A 14,865-nucleotide genomic window follows, 5' to 3' on the forward strand; every position below is an offset into this window, starting at 1 on the left:
CTTTCTCTCTCTCTCTCTCTCTCTCTCTCTCTCTCTCTCTCGCTCACTCTCTCGCTCACTCTCTCTCTCTCTCTTTCTCTCTCTCTCCATTTGTGCATACCTCTTTTTCCTATCCCTTTGCTCTGCCTCGTCCCACTGTTCGAATACCCCTCTCTGTCCTTTTCTCTCCTAACATTAGTTTTGTCTTCCTCTGTCTTTATCTAATCCTCCTGCTGATGCAATTGCGATTCTCCTATTAACATGACCAGAGAATCTGGTCTGAAATTGAAAGAGATGATTGTCCCAGATGAATTGAAGAAAAGGTTGGTGTTCTTCGGCCATAGGGATGGTAAAATAAGCGTCATTTAGATCTAGCTTGGACAGCCAGTCTCGTTGTAGAAGGAGGTCTCTGAGGAGGTGAATACCCTCCATTTTGAAGTGTCTGTAGACCAGATACTTGTTTACTTCTTGTAGGTTTATAACCGGTCTCCAACCTTTTTCCTTTTTTTGAACCAGGAAGAGAGTGGTGATGAATCTCATTAGAGACCATGTGTCATGTCTGGCATCTCTTCTATGCCTGTCTAGTTATCCTATGGAATGTTATCATTCATGTGATGTCATGGAATGCTAAGTACTGGACTCTAGGATCTTCATGAAGAAGGTACTGTTTGTTTACTACACATATTTCCATGGAGATATTTACAGAGCTGCCGTCCTATTCCATGACTACGGTGACTACTTTATTTATTTTAATTTATTATTTTCATGAGACTTGATTATAGCTCTGCTTGTCATTCCTTGCTCATGTTCTATTAATTTTAACTTAATTAATTATACGCTATTTTCCTTTTGTAGTGTAGTTCCTATTATCCCAATAGGCTCTGCGCATTGGAATAATACCTCCAATTTCTCGAATAGACAAGGAGGAATTGAACCTCCCTGGATAGACAAGAAGGGATTTAGTTTCTGACAACCATAGAACATGACAACTTTGCTCTCCCCTAATCAAGAGTGTATCTCTAGAGTCGTGTGAAAACAAAAGACAACTTATTTTACTCAGTCAGTACGTGCATTCTTAGTTTCACCAGATTGTAGAGAAAAGGAAGAGACAGGCGTGTTCAATAAAAGATGTTATTTATTGATCAGTCTCTTTTCTCGTACAAGAGAAATGAATCGATATTATTGCAATACTTATAGTTAAGTAAAGTGCATACAATAAAAGCAGAAGTATAAAATAATACTGTAAAAACATTTATATGGTTTCTAAGCCATATAGTGGTTTAAAATGGATAAAATAGATACATACATATAAACATTTGACTAATCATACTCAACTGGTGCTTCTAACCACGCCTACCCCAGTGTACCTGACCTAAGCCTAATACGTGGGCGGGGATAGAAAGTAGCAGTCTAAGTTAAGTTTGTTTTGCCAAGTGACTGATTCAAGAATTCTCTGCAAGGGGTTATTCAGTTCCGTACCTGAGGTCTAGGATGGTTGAGGGATAGTATCTCTCGTCTGAGGTCTCGATATTCCAAGCTGCCTGCGAGGGCTGCTCGGAAGCGCCGGAGCTGGATTTCTCGGCAGGAGAAAGCAGCGTCTCGTTCTCAGCGCGTCAGGAAGGCGGGGCAGCGCCGGGGGCTTCGCTCTCTGCTGGGCTTCGGCAAGTCTCGCTGCTCCGATCTCGTCACCACCGCGTGTGTTTGCTTAAGGCAATATCGGTAATATTTATACCTGTAAGGTGCCGAGATTGACGTAAGGATGGACATAGATACGTCAATAAGGATGTCATACGAGCTGGTCGTTAGCACATTCTTTTACTGAAGTTCTCGGTGAAATCAAAACAATGGCCGCAGGGTTTTTCCCAGGTTGTCATAGGTTTGATTTGTTTTGAGAACTCCGTATGCCTTATCAGGGGCTGGAGGAATATTGCTTGCCTAATTAGATGGCAAGCGTTATGACCTAATCAGATAACGCGCTCCTGTGCCGTGGTCTGGCGTAATCAGATAACGGTTTCTGCATCATGGGATGGCTGCTAGTTAACTCGTTAACCAGAATAGGGTCAGGAATAGGGGGATCGATACAGAACCTATAGGAATACATCACACCCACTCCACGCTAACTATGGCCATATTTACGAATCTAGGCATAGTAAAACATACTGTAGAGTATCGTGTATACCTTACCACCCCAAAATACACATAATGCATTTTGAAATTATGTAACATACGGGGAAAAAATATTCACATGTACTATATGCATTTAAGCAGTAGACTAATGCTAAATTAATCACGCATGTATACATTATTAGTAATCGAATATGAGAATTACACATGAAATGGCTCTTAATACAGAAGAAAAGTTCGAGACCACTTCATCACAGTTCAAAAAATATTTATAAACATACCAGCGGGCAGCTAATGTCTATGAAGTTTCTAAAAATAGAAATTAGTTCTCTAAGAATAGTTCTTACTTTAAGCAGAAGAAAAGTGTCCCGTAAAAAAAATATTTTGGGGCTGCTAAAAAAATTGCTGTCCGTGGACTGGAGGAAAAGTCGATCTTGCTATTTTATTATTAAAGTTGAAGGCCAAATTCAAGGTGTCGGGAACGCCGTGTGCTAGCTTGCTCAAGAGTCGTTATTTCTGCTCTGGTGAGAACATCATATCGTTGAGACTGCTGAAAAAGCTGTCAACAGCTTCCTGTGATAGTTCCACTAATTCGGAAAAGGATGTAACCATACATTCATGTGCATGATTGTCTCAATTGACGTTTTGATTAGTATTGCTGACAGAAGGTTGTACCTGATCGATGCTGCTTTCATCTTGATCTTCACTACCCCTTAATCGTAGTGGTGAAGTTTCCACGAATGCCGTCATCAGGATTGGCAGCCGTTGAGGGCAGCACAATGCATGAGCCTTTACCGGACCCAACAATGTTTCTGCATCCATTGGCGCATCCGATTGTAGCGTCAGACAGGTGTCCAACACGCATTCTTCTCCGCACAGCATGCACCTTAATACAGGTAAAACACATCTTTGCCATATCGGCCGAAATGAAAGAAACCAAGTCATGTTCAGGTCTCTAAGCCGGGTTAGTCCCAGGATTTTTGATATCCGGTCCCGGTATCCAATGGCTCGGATTGTTTCTTCCCTTGTCGCAGGTGTTTTGTCTGTGACATGAATTGCCATAACGAAATATAAGGACTAAGAATAGGATTCCTGCAATTAGTCCCAGAATGAGGGGAACTCATCCAAAAATCGAATGGACGAAGTCTGGAAAAATACCCAGTATGGCTTTGAATGGTGTTAATGCCATCGAAAATACTGTCTTAAATACATTTGAGACTCCACTGGTATCAGAAATATTTAAGATTTCATTCAGGATTTCTGCGAAATGTATGGGGGAATTAGTTGATAACAATGAGTGAATCTCTGCAGTCGTCCTTGCGACTAGGAGATCATACGTTTCTTTTGATGACGTGAGCCTGGTCGGCGTCTGAAGAAGCACTGTTTTCATTCTGCTTAAAGTATCAACTTGAATAGAAGTAATTTTCAAGTGAGGCCATGCCCTTGCCTCCCTGTCTGGAAAGGAGCTGGGGAACAATAAGCGTCCACAGCACATGACCTTCGCAGTCGTACTAACGAGATAAGGAACCCCGGGCAGTAGACTACAACATCTGCGATCCACAATTAGAATGTAACTCCCGTTATAGAGTCTTTTAAAGAATGGTTCTATCTCTGTTGCAGGTGTGCCTACCTGGTGACATGAAAGGTTATTTGAGTTCCCTTCACAGGCTCCATGCAAACTAATTCCATTACACAGAAGTGTACCGCTTAGTGACATCGCACAATTATTGCCACTAAGAAACACTTTCTGTCCTTTATTACTGACACATGCATGTGAATAGGGCAAGTTCCATGTTGTCTTAATGTACCCTTTTCCCAATTTTTCGTACATGCCAGCCTGTATATATTTTTGGCAGTATTGAAACCTGAAAGTTGATATCGGAATATTAATTATCCCATGTATTATCCATTCAATGACAGGTCGTTCTGACATTGTCAATGGTAATCTCTCTAGTTTCTCAATGCTCAGGATTGTATAATCAGCACCCTTCTGTGCCATACTGATCTGTTTATCAGTAAGGTTAAAGATAGTGAATAGTGACGTTGTGTTGATTAAACGCCAAGGCACATAGCCTGAACGCAGGTTTTGTAACGTCCAGCCAAGCTGTACAATAGAACGCAATTGAGACTGACCGTGTTGTAACAACAGTAAGTCTTGCGATATTATGTCGATTGCTGAAGACACAATGCTGTCCAATGAAAAGATTCTGGAGGACAGAGTCATTAACCCATTGTCCACTACAGAAAGCGATTTTTCCAAATTAATACGGTCAATTTCCCCGTATACTTTCTGCTGTCTCAATTTGAGTTATCTTCCAGGCCTCTTTGTAAGCTGCATATATAGAGGCTGCTATGAAGCGTTTTTGACGCTGTTTGCGTGGTCCCATAATGAAATCACGCAAGTCAGCACCATCAGTAAGTAAAGTTAGGTGTTGCTTAATTTCTGTCAGTGTGGAAGTTTTTAGCCATTGAAGGCAGAGTTTGCCCACACTGTAGGTGGTGATTATCCCTGGGTGTTGTCTTTGGGAATATCTAGGGTCTGGCCTGGTCAATTTTAACCCCTGTGTTTTGTTCAGGAATCTGTCTTGACAGTTATTAGTATCTGTTGGCCAGATCAACCATTGTTTCCAATCAGGATTTGTTCTGTTTTGGTTTAATACATAGTTTACGTCTATTTCTTCATCTGCAGAGTTATTGCTGTTCATTGTTGGTTTTGGAATAGACGGTTTATTTAAGTCTTTGATTTTGGCTAATCCAAGACAGGTAGTTTGTTGAATAGTTTCATTCAAGAATATAATTTGTTCTGGGATCATGCAGGCTCTAAACAATGATTCTATACCTTGTACTTGCCATTCTTTTGTACCCCAAACACTTTTTACTTCAACATTTTTGTCCCAATAATCAAAACCAAATGTATTCATTTGTTCAAAAAATGAGTCAGAATATATCAATTTTGTGTTTGTAAGCATGGTTTTTGTTCCTGTCTTATTTGACAATTTGAAATAAAATGTTTCAGCATTACTTGTGTTGAACCCTGAAAAGTATGAATATTTGTCATAAAAGGTTCTTGAGCTTCCTTTTGGAGGGGTTGCACAATGTTCCCATTGATTATAATTTAAAACATTTCTAGGTTGTGCTGATTTATGTAAAAAATGGTTACCATAGTGGTTGTAGCAGTACATACTATCATAATTAGACGAACCCTGCAAATAATCATGTTTGGTAAATTTAGCAGACATCACTAGATCAGACATCATGTTATTAATACTTTCGAAGTCCCAATCATCAGCAAATGAGTTTGGTTTTACAAAGTCACTCGACGAGATCTTGATTTGGTGTGGATATTTGAGGATCTCTACCGGACCATAAATTTCATAGTCAGTATTGTCCCATGCTACCCCACCCGGTATAGGATTGGCTGTGAAATTGACTGAAGAAAGTTCTCTTTTCTTGACGTGTGAAGACGTGTGTGGCTTGAGGATCAAGTTGATTTTCTGGCTTGCTGTGTCCATTTTAGCATATTTTCCCTCAATGAAGCGTCCCAAACATAGTATCATGATGAGCCAAAGTATCAGGATAAATACACCAAATGACACCCAAAATTCAATCCACGGAGAAATCAGATAGGTTTCTTTCAGCTGTTTCAAAAGTTCCTTAGCTTTATCTTTAAAAGTTTTTGTTGATGGCTGTGTCTTTGATTCACTTAGATCTTCAGAAGAATCTTCAAAGTTGATGAAGTAGCCGGATGCCGTTCTGTCTATTGTTCCAATTGCTTCAGGATTACTGTTTCTTGCAGCTTCAGCATATTCATTTGTTACTTCATTGTAGGTTGTTGTGTCTCTACTAAATGTTTTTATTTGGGTTTTCAGAGGTGTGAGTTCCATTGCATTGTTGCATAGTCCTTGTTGTTGTTCTGTAGGCGTTTCGAATGTGATTAGCCTTTTAGTTAGCACCTCTGTACTTGTAGCAAACCTTGGTGTTCTACTACTTATCGGGAGTCCACTTGGCCTACTGTTTGTTATCGGCCACATGATTGTGGTTTTACCAGGTCGATGGATACAACTCGGTTCTCCTTTTTACCAGCAAGCGGCGGTAATACAACTGATCTTGTCCCGTTGATGGACAAGACAGGAACTGCTTTTCTGTAAGAAGGCCCAAATTCCTTCTTTACCGCGATCTTTTCTCTGACTAGATCCCCGACTTTTGGAATCCAGACAGGTCTTGCTGGGACAGGTGGTGGTTCTTCAGTGGTTGTTGGCTGCTGTTTCAACTTTATGTTGCTCAGGTCTTTTCTTGTTTCGTTTAAGTCCTGTAAAATAGCCAAACGATCTTTGATATCAAAGCTTTTTTCTTTTACCACTGAAGTCTGACTGTCAAGATCTAAGACTAGCATCCTAGTTCCAAACAGTAATTCGTACGGACTGAATCCCCTCAGAGAATTTCTTGGCAAGTTGTTTAGACTACGTTGGACACTTATTAGATGTTTGACCCACCCAGCTCCCGAACCTAATACCTTTGCTGTTATAGATTGCTTTATGGAAAAACCACACAGTATTGCAGGGCTAGAGGGATGTTTAGAGACCAAGCCTAAGTATTATCCCCCACAGGAACAAGCTAATAAACAAAAAACTTAGGGGTCTAATTAGAAATCCAAATGTGATTCTATGCTTTTGTAATCATGTCAATTGTACATGAGAACAAACACAGCAAATCCAACAAACCATACCACCAAAAGTGAAGCACCAGTAAACGTGAGTCACCCCTAGTTAAGGATTCCCATCAAAAGTCTTGTATGGATCAATATTCTCATTTGGTAGTCCTTATCGGGTATCGTGTCTCTTGATCATTGAGACCAGCATACCCAGATAGCCAGTTCGGGGTAGCGACCCACAATCACTCGGTACTACCACATGATGTTGATACGATGAGAAGTGCAGTGCAAAAGCAAAAAAGTGTTGATTTAAAAAAGGATAGGGAACTTAACACAAACCAGTTTTAATAAACGTTAGCCCCTTCCCCTTTAAAAACAAGAACAGTATAACATCATCAACGCAGTCCACACAAATAGCTGCGAGGAGACCAACATGTTTCAGCCCCAATGGGATAGTTCCCAGGCTTTCGTCAGGGTCTCTGTTCTAAATCTATGCTACTGCTTGTGAGTGAATAATGTGTGAAAAAACTATATAAAAAACACACGAGTGAAAGCCAGTAAAGGATATAATTTTCCTTCAACTGTATCAACTCCTCTCTTCGGCACCTGGTCGACTTAGTACTGTATGTTGGGGACAAACATACAAGTGAATCACAATCAGCTATCATGGTCTGTTAAAAGAGATACATCGTTCCTCAAATATATACAAGTTCATTACTCACCCAGGGTGTCCGGGGAGTGGACCTCACCTTTTCCTGGACCTGGCTCAGGATATGTGAGACCCCGCTCTACAATAACAGAAACCGACTCCGTAAATACAAAGGACAGAGGGATCAAGCGTTGATCTACTCTGGCACTATAAACAATACGAAGTCATAAGGTCTTCTGTACATGGAGTACACTTACATCTATCAAAATGTTCCCATTACAACCAGCTATCCAAACCCTTGTTAGCCACAAACTGAGAAGCCATTGGTGTTATAGTCACTAAGGTCAGAAATCGAGTGACAACAACCTTGATGCAAAACTATTGAGAGAGGTAGAGATGTGTGTCCTACCTGTCCGTCGTTGTCTCAGGATGTGAGACTGAGTCAGGGGGAGGCACCGAACCTCCTACGTTCTCCCTACTTCATTAGTCTGGTCTGATAAAATGAACCAATCGGTGCCGGTGGGGGAGGGGCAGGGCCGAAAGGCTGAGTTGGATCCCATTGCCCAACAACTTATTTCTCAGCATCCGCTGGTATAAGAGATAGATTAGAGACCGGGGGGAACCGGGTCTGTGTCGCCGACTGCCATCAGTGTTTGAGAGACTTGCGCGCGTGATCTCGCGAGACTGGCTAGTCGGAACTACAAGATGACGTCACGCGTCAGTCTGGTGTAGTTCATTCATACCGCTTCCGCCATCTGAGGCAGGAACCGAGCGCTGAAAACAGTGGAAGAACTACCGGATGACGCAGTGATGCTTGAAATAGTAGTTCAATGTTGGGGAAAGTTGCTATAACCAACTTGGCATACAATACCTCTCAGAGTCTGTAAACTATGACCCAAATCATGTACAGCGACACACTAAAAGTACAGCGTGTGATTATAAACAGCTGTTCACTGTTCATGAGTGAAAACCCACAGGAGAGCGACAGTACAAGTACAATCATCTGTCAGATCCCCTATAGTGTCCACACCCTCTGAATTATGTGGTGCAGATTAAACACTGAAGGACTAAGGGGCACACGTGTGGCACGGTAGCAGTAAATCCAATGTTGCTATAACCCTTCTATATAAGGGGTCTTAGTCACCAGCATCAATCCAACCAGCACTGTGCAGATCACTCGCGCATACCTTTATGTATATTCATGACAGATTGAACCAGGGTATGTCATCGTTCAATCCTCTTCTGTCTGTGCCCAATTTGAAAACCCACCTTTGTTCACGTAAGAACAAAAATCTAGACACATCACACACATGTGGTGGAATGAACGGTTTTTCCAGGACATGCCACTTAAAATCTGTTTCTGCATGATTGTGTGTTATGAAGTGCTTGGTGAGCTTTGAAATATCTTTTTTGCACCGAAAAGTGCTTCTGTGCTCTTGCATCCTCACGCGCATCTTACGCGTGGTCATACCCACATACCGTTCGTTACACGTGCAGGTAATGAGGTAGATTAGGTTGGTACTGTTGCAGTTGGAAAACTGCCGCAGTTCCCAAGGCCGATCGGTACCAATGTCCACGCTTGTAATTTTAGTAGTCAAAGGGCAAACAGAACAACCTCCGCACGGATGGTGACCCACCACAGGAGGTAGGTCCCATAGAGTGCCTAACTCTCTCCTAGGTGTAGCTTTAGGGCGAGTGTGTACCAAATGGTCCCTTAGGTTTCTGGAGCGTTTGAAGGCAAAGAGCGGAAAAGCAATTTTCTCTTTGCCACTGTTCAGAATTCTCCAATGTTTCTTAATCACTTTCTGAACGTAATTGGACTTTGAGTTAAAAGTACTCACTAGTGTCAAGCGATCCAGAGATGGTTTCTCTGTGCGAGGTTCCAGTAATGCAGCCCGATGGTTATTCGCTGCTCGTTTGTATGAACGCTGGACTAGTTTTTTGGGGTAGTGTCTTGCGGTCAACTGCTTAGATAGGTCACCTGCATGGCGTTTAAAAGTTTCTGGGGTAGAACAGTTCCGACGAACTCGAAGAAACTGTCCAAAGGGCAGATTATCCCTCAGAGACTTGGGGTGTTGGCTTTCGTACAAGAGCAGGGAATTCCTTGCCATGGGCTTTCGGTATAGTTCACTCTCTAGGCCACTCTCGGTACTGTAGATAGAGAGGTCCAAGAAGGAAAGCCTCTCTTTACTCATTTCCATGGTGAAACCGAGGTAGTTCTGACTATTGAGCCATTGGTGGAACCTGAGGGCCGATTCGTTAGTCCCTCTCCAAACCATAAGGATGTCATCGATGTATCTTTTCCACCAAATTATGGATGAAAAAAACGGATTGGTGGGATGCAATACTATGGTTTGTTCAAAATCATGAACATATAGCGAACCTATATGTTCATGATTTTGAACAAACCATAGTATTGCATCCCACCAATCCGTTTTTTTCATCCATAATTTGGTGGAAAAGATACATCGATGACATCCTTATGGTTTGGAGAGGGACTAACGAATCGGCCCTCAGGTTCCACCAATGGCTCAATAGTCAGAACAACTACCTCCGTTTCACCATGGAAATGAGTAAAGAGAGGCTTTCCTTCTTGGACCTCTCTATCTACAGTACCGAGAGTGGCCTAGAGAGTGAACTATACCGAAAGCCCATGGCAAGGAATTCCCTGCTCTTGTACGAAAGCCAACACCCCAAGTCTCTGAGGGATAATCTGCCCTTTGGACAGTTTCTTCGAGTTCGTCGGAACTGTTCTACCCCAGAAACTTTTAAACGCCATGCAGGTGACCTATCTAAGCAGTTGACCGCAAGACACTACCCCAAAAAACTAGTCCAGCGTTCATACAAACGAGCAGCGAATAACCATCGGGCTGCATTACTGGAACCTCGCACAGAGAAACCATCTCTGGATCGCTTGACACTAGTGAGTACTTTTAACTCAAAGTCCAATTACGTTCAGAAAGTGATTAAGAAACATTGGAGAATTCTGAACAGTGGCAAAGAGAAAATTGCTTTTCCGCTCTTTGCCTTCAAACGCTCCAGAAACCTAAGGGACCATTTGGTACACACTCGCCCTAAAGCTACACCTAGGAGAGAGTTAGGCACTCTATGGGACCTACCTCCTGTGGTGGGTCACCATCCGTGCGGAGGTTGTTCTGTTTGCCCTTTGACTACTAAAATTACAAGCGTGGACATTGGTACCGATCGGCCTAGGGAACTGCGGCAGTTTTCCAACTGCAACAGTACCAACCTAATCTACCTCATTACCTGCACGTGTAACGAACGGTATGTGGGTATGACCACGCGTAAGGTGCGCGTGAGGATGCAAGAGCACAGAAGCACTTTTCGGTGCAAAAAAGATATTTTTCGAAGCTCACCAAGCACTTCATAACACACAATCATGCAGAAACAGATTTTAAGTGGCATGTCCTGGAAAAACCGTTCATTCCACCACATGTGTGTGATGTGTCTAGATTTTTGTTCTTACGTGAACAAAGGTGGGTTTTCAAATTGGGCACAGACAGAAGAGGATTGAACGATGACATACCCTGGTTCAATCTGTCATGAATATACATAAAGGTATGCGCGAGTGATCTGCACAGTGCTGGTTGGATTGATGCTGGTGACTAAGACCCCTTATATAGAAGGGTTATAGCAACATTGGATTTACTGCTACCGTGCCTCACGTGTGCCCCTTAGTCCTTCAGTGTTTAATCTGCACCACATAATTCAGAGGGTGTGGACACTATAGGGGATCTGACAGATGATTGTACTTGTACTGTCGCTCTCCTGTGGGTTTTCACTCATGAACAGTGAACAGCTGTTTATAATCACACGCTGTACTTTTAGTGTGTCGCTGTACATGATTTGGGTCATAGTTTACAGACTCTGAGAGGTATTGTATGCCAAGTTGGTTATAGCGACTTTCCCCAACATTGAACTACTATTTCAAGCATCACTGCGTCATCCGGTAGTTCTTCCACTGTTTTCAGCGCTCGGTTCCTGCCTCAGATGGCGGAAGCGGTATGAATGAACTACACCAGACTGACGCGTGACGTCATCTTGTAGTTCCGACTAGCCAGTCTCGCGAGATCACGCGCGCAAGTCTCTCAAACACTGATGGCAGTCGGCGACACAGACCCGGTTCCCCCCGGTCTCTAATCTATCTCTTATACCAGCGGATGCTGAGAAATAAGTTGTTGGGCAATGGGATCCAACTCAGCCTTTCGGCCCTGCCCCTCCCCCACCGGCACCGATTGGTTCATTTTATCAGACCAGACTAATGAAGTAGGGAGAACGTAGGAGGTTCGGTGCCTCCCCCTGACTCAGTCTCACATCCTGAGACAACGACGGACAGGTAGGACACACATCTCTACCTCTCTCAATAGTTTTGCATCAAGGTTGTTGTCACTCGATTTCTGACCTTAGTGACTATAACACCAATGGCTTCTCAGTTTGTGGCTAACAAGGGTTTGGATAGCTGGTTGTAATGGGAACATTTTGATAGATGTAAGTGTACTCCATGTACAGAAGACCTTATGACTTCGTATTGTTTATAGTGCCAGAGTAGATCAACGCTTGATCTCTCTGTCCTTTGTATTTACGGAGTCGGTTTCTGTTATTGTAGAGCGGGGTCTCACATATCCTGAGCCAGGTCCAGGAAGAGGTGAGGTCCACTCCCCGGACACCCTGGGTGAGTAATGAACTTGTATATATTTGAGGAACGATCTATCTCTTTTAACAGACCATGATAGCTGATTGTGATTCACTTGTATGTTTGTCCCCAACATACAGTACTAAGTCGACCAGGTGCCGAAGAGAGGAGTTGATACAGTTGAAGGAAAATTATATCCTTTACTGGCTTTCACTCGTGTGTTTTTTATATAGTTTTTTCACACCTTATTCACTCACAAGCAGTAGCATAGATTTAGAACAGAGACCCTGACAAAAGCCTGGGAACTATCCCATTGGGGCTGAAACATGTTGGTCTCCTCGCAGCTATTTGTGTGGACTGCGTTGATGATGTTATACTGTTCTTGTTTTTAAAGGGGAAGGGGCTAACGTTTATTAAAACTGGTTTGTGTTAAGTTCCCTATCCTTTTTTAAATCACCACTTTTTTGCTTTTGCACTGCACTTCTCATCGTATCAACATCATGTGGTAGTACCGAGTGATTGTGGGTCGCTACCCCGAACTGGCTATCTGGGTATGCTGGTCTCAATGATCAAGAGACACGATACCCGATAAGGACTACCAAATGAGAATATTGATCCATACAAGACTTTTGATGGGAATCCTTAACTAGGGGTGACTCACGTTTACTGGTGCTTCACTTTTGGTGGTATGGTTTGTTGGATTTGCTGTGTTTGTTCTCATGTACAATTGACATGATTACAAAAGCATAGAATCACATTTGGATTTCTAATTAGACCCCTAAGTTTTTTGTTTATTAATAGATTGCTTTATGTCACGGTTTTTTCTTTCAACAATTCCGTTTCCCTCGGGATGAAATGGACAAGAATACCGCAATGTAACGCCCATGCTGACCATGGCCTCCTTATACGCTCTAGAGCTAAAAGCAGGACCCTGGTCCGAATGCAGCATGCCAATTGCGTATGTGCCGATAAAGACTCGCAAATCTTTTATAACAGTTCTGGCGTCAGCCGTTCGCTGAAGCCACATCCATATGAATCTCGTGCATGAATCCACTGCGACCAAGATATATTTATAGTTACCATCCCTTTGTAAGGGACCACAGTGGTCCAGGTAAACACAGGCTAATGGTTTATCCGAGATTAGAAGGGGTGTCTGTGCTGGTCGTCTCACTGTTGATACTTTCATTTTTTGACATATTTCACATTCTAGAACATAGTTCCTGGTTTGTCTTCTCATTTGTGGCCACCAGTATCTCTGTCTTAATAACGATACTGTGGCTGAGACGCCAGCATGTACAGAAGCAAGTCCTTCGTGTGCCGCTATGATGAGTCCTAACCTATGTTCCATGTTTGGAATTACTCTATCCCCCACTCCAGGGATTCGAGCAAATGGAACGTTATTTGCATCAGTTATGTATGAGTACTTTACTGGAAAGCCTTTCGGGAGTGTTTCTATCGCATCTTTTACTGTAGCGCTGACAGCTTGTAATATATCGCTGTCTATTTTTGTTTTTGACCGAGTGATGGCAGCTACGGAAGCCGTTTGCACAGCTGCCTTCGCGGCCTCATCAGCCAATGAATTCCCTGCAACGTGAACGCCATCACGTTGATGACTCAGTGTATGTATCACGTGAGTCTTTGGTAGTTCCTTTTGTAAAAGAACTACTTGTTCCCAAAGCATTTTATGCTTGATTGTGCCTCCTTTTGCATCCTTAAAACCATTCTGAAGCCAGATCTGTAAGTATTCATTGTAAGACTGAACGCAATAATACGAATCACACACTATGAGTGTGCGGAATTCTCGATCGGTATTTTCAAGCGCCATCTTGAATGCTAGTAGTTCTGCTCGCTGAGCTGTACAATCTCCTAGAGATTGTGTTTTAGTGACCGCTGGTTTGAATTTCCCATCGTGCCAGCGACCTTTTACAAACGCACACGCAGCACTGTAAGCTTGTTTACCTCCTACTGCGGGTTGTGCTGATCCGTCTGTATATATTATACAGCCGTAATGTTCTAGAGGCAGAATTTCGGTCGGCGTCGGACATTCGAATTCGTATTGGAGAAACTCTTGTGTTTTTAAGTTAGGATCAAATTCGTATGCCACGTCTGTTGCAGCAAGAGAATTAGCCCATTGTATCCATCTCGGATGGAGCGCTTTAGCATTCGGTATGCTTGCTTTTGTTACAGCCTCTAGGGCTGGTATCGGTGTAACGATTATTATTCGTTTACCTTGTGAAAGGGCTCGTTCTTTTGCTATAGCTGTCTGTGTTGCAGTAAGAATTTTTTCCGTTGGGCTAAATTTCATTTCAGCTTTAGTGTACAAGTGTGATTTGAATGCAATTGGTACCTTTTCTCCCTCATTAGAGGTCAGGTATGTGAATCCGCATCTTCCTGGGATGACTCGAATCACAAGGTTGCGTGTGTTATCACGTGTTTCTAATTTTGTTTTAACTAACATATCTGTTTGTAAGGATCTCAGAATTTCTGTGTGTTTTTGAGTCCAATTTGATTTTTTTAAATCTGGTTTTATTAGATCATAAAGGGGTTTGACCCTTTCTGCGTAATTTGCAATGTATGTTCTTCCGAAGTTTAGGAAGCCTAGAATTGACTGTAGGTTTTTTAGTGTTCTAGGTGCTTGGAGTACGGCACATTTCTCTAGGAAATTGTCAGCCAGGCTTTTGCCTTCACTTGATAATTCATATCCTAAGAACAGGACTGTTAGATGGGCAATTCTAGATTTTTTAAAGTTGAATTTGTAACCCTCTGCTACAAACCCAAGTATTATGGTGTTCACTCTCTTCAAGTGAG

General features: G+C 42.5%; 1 protein-coding gene across 1 annotated transcript in view; it reads left to right on the forward strand.

The window, feature by feature from the left end:
* The window catches only part of TBC1D17 (TBC1 domain family member 17), a 738,599-nt gene that overhangs the window by 103,585 nt on the left and 620,149 nt on the right, over positions 1-14,865 (forward strand). The gene's annotated exons all lie outside the window — the stretch shown is intronic.

This window comes from Lissotriton helveticus, chromosome 7 (genome assembly GCF_964261635.1).
Source record: "Lissotriton helveticus chromosome 7, aLisHel1.1, whole genome shotgun sequence".
NCBI classification, from domain to species: Eukaryota; Metazoa; Chordata; class Amphibia; order Caudata; family Salamandridae; genus Lissotriton; species Lissotriton helveticus.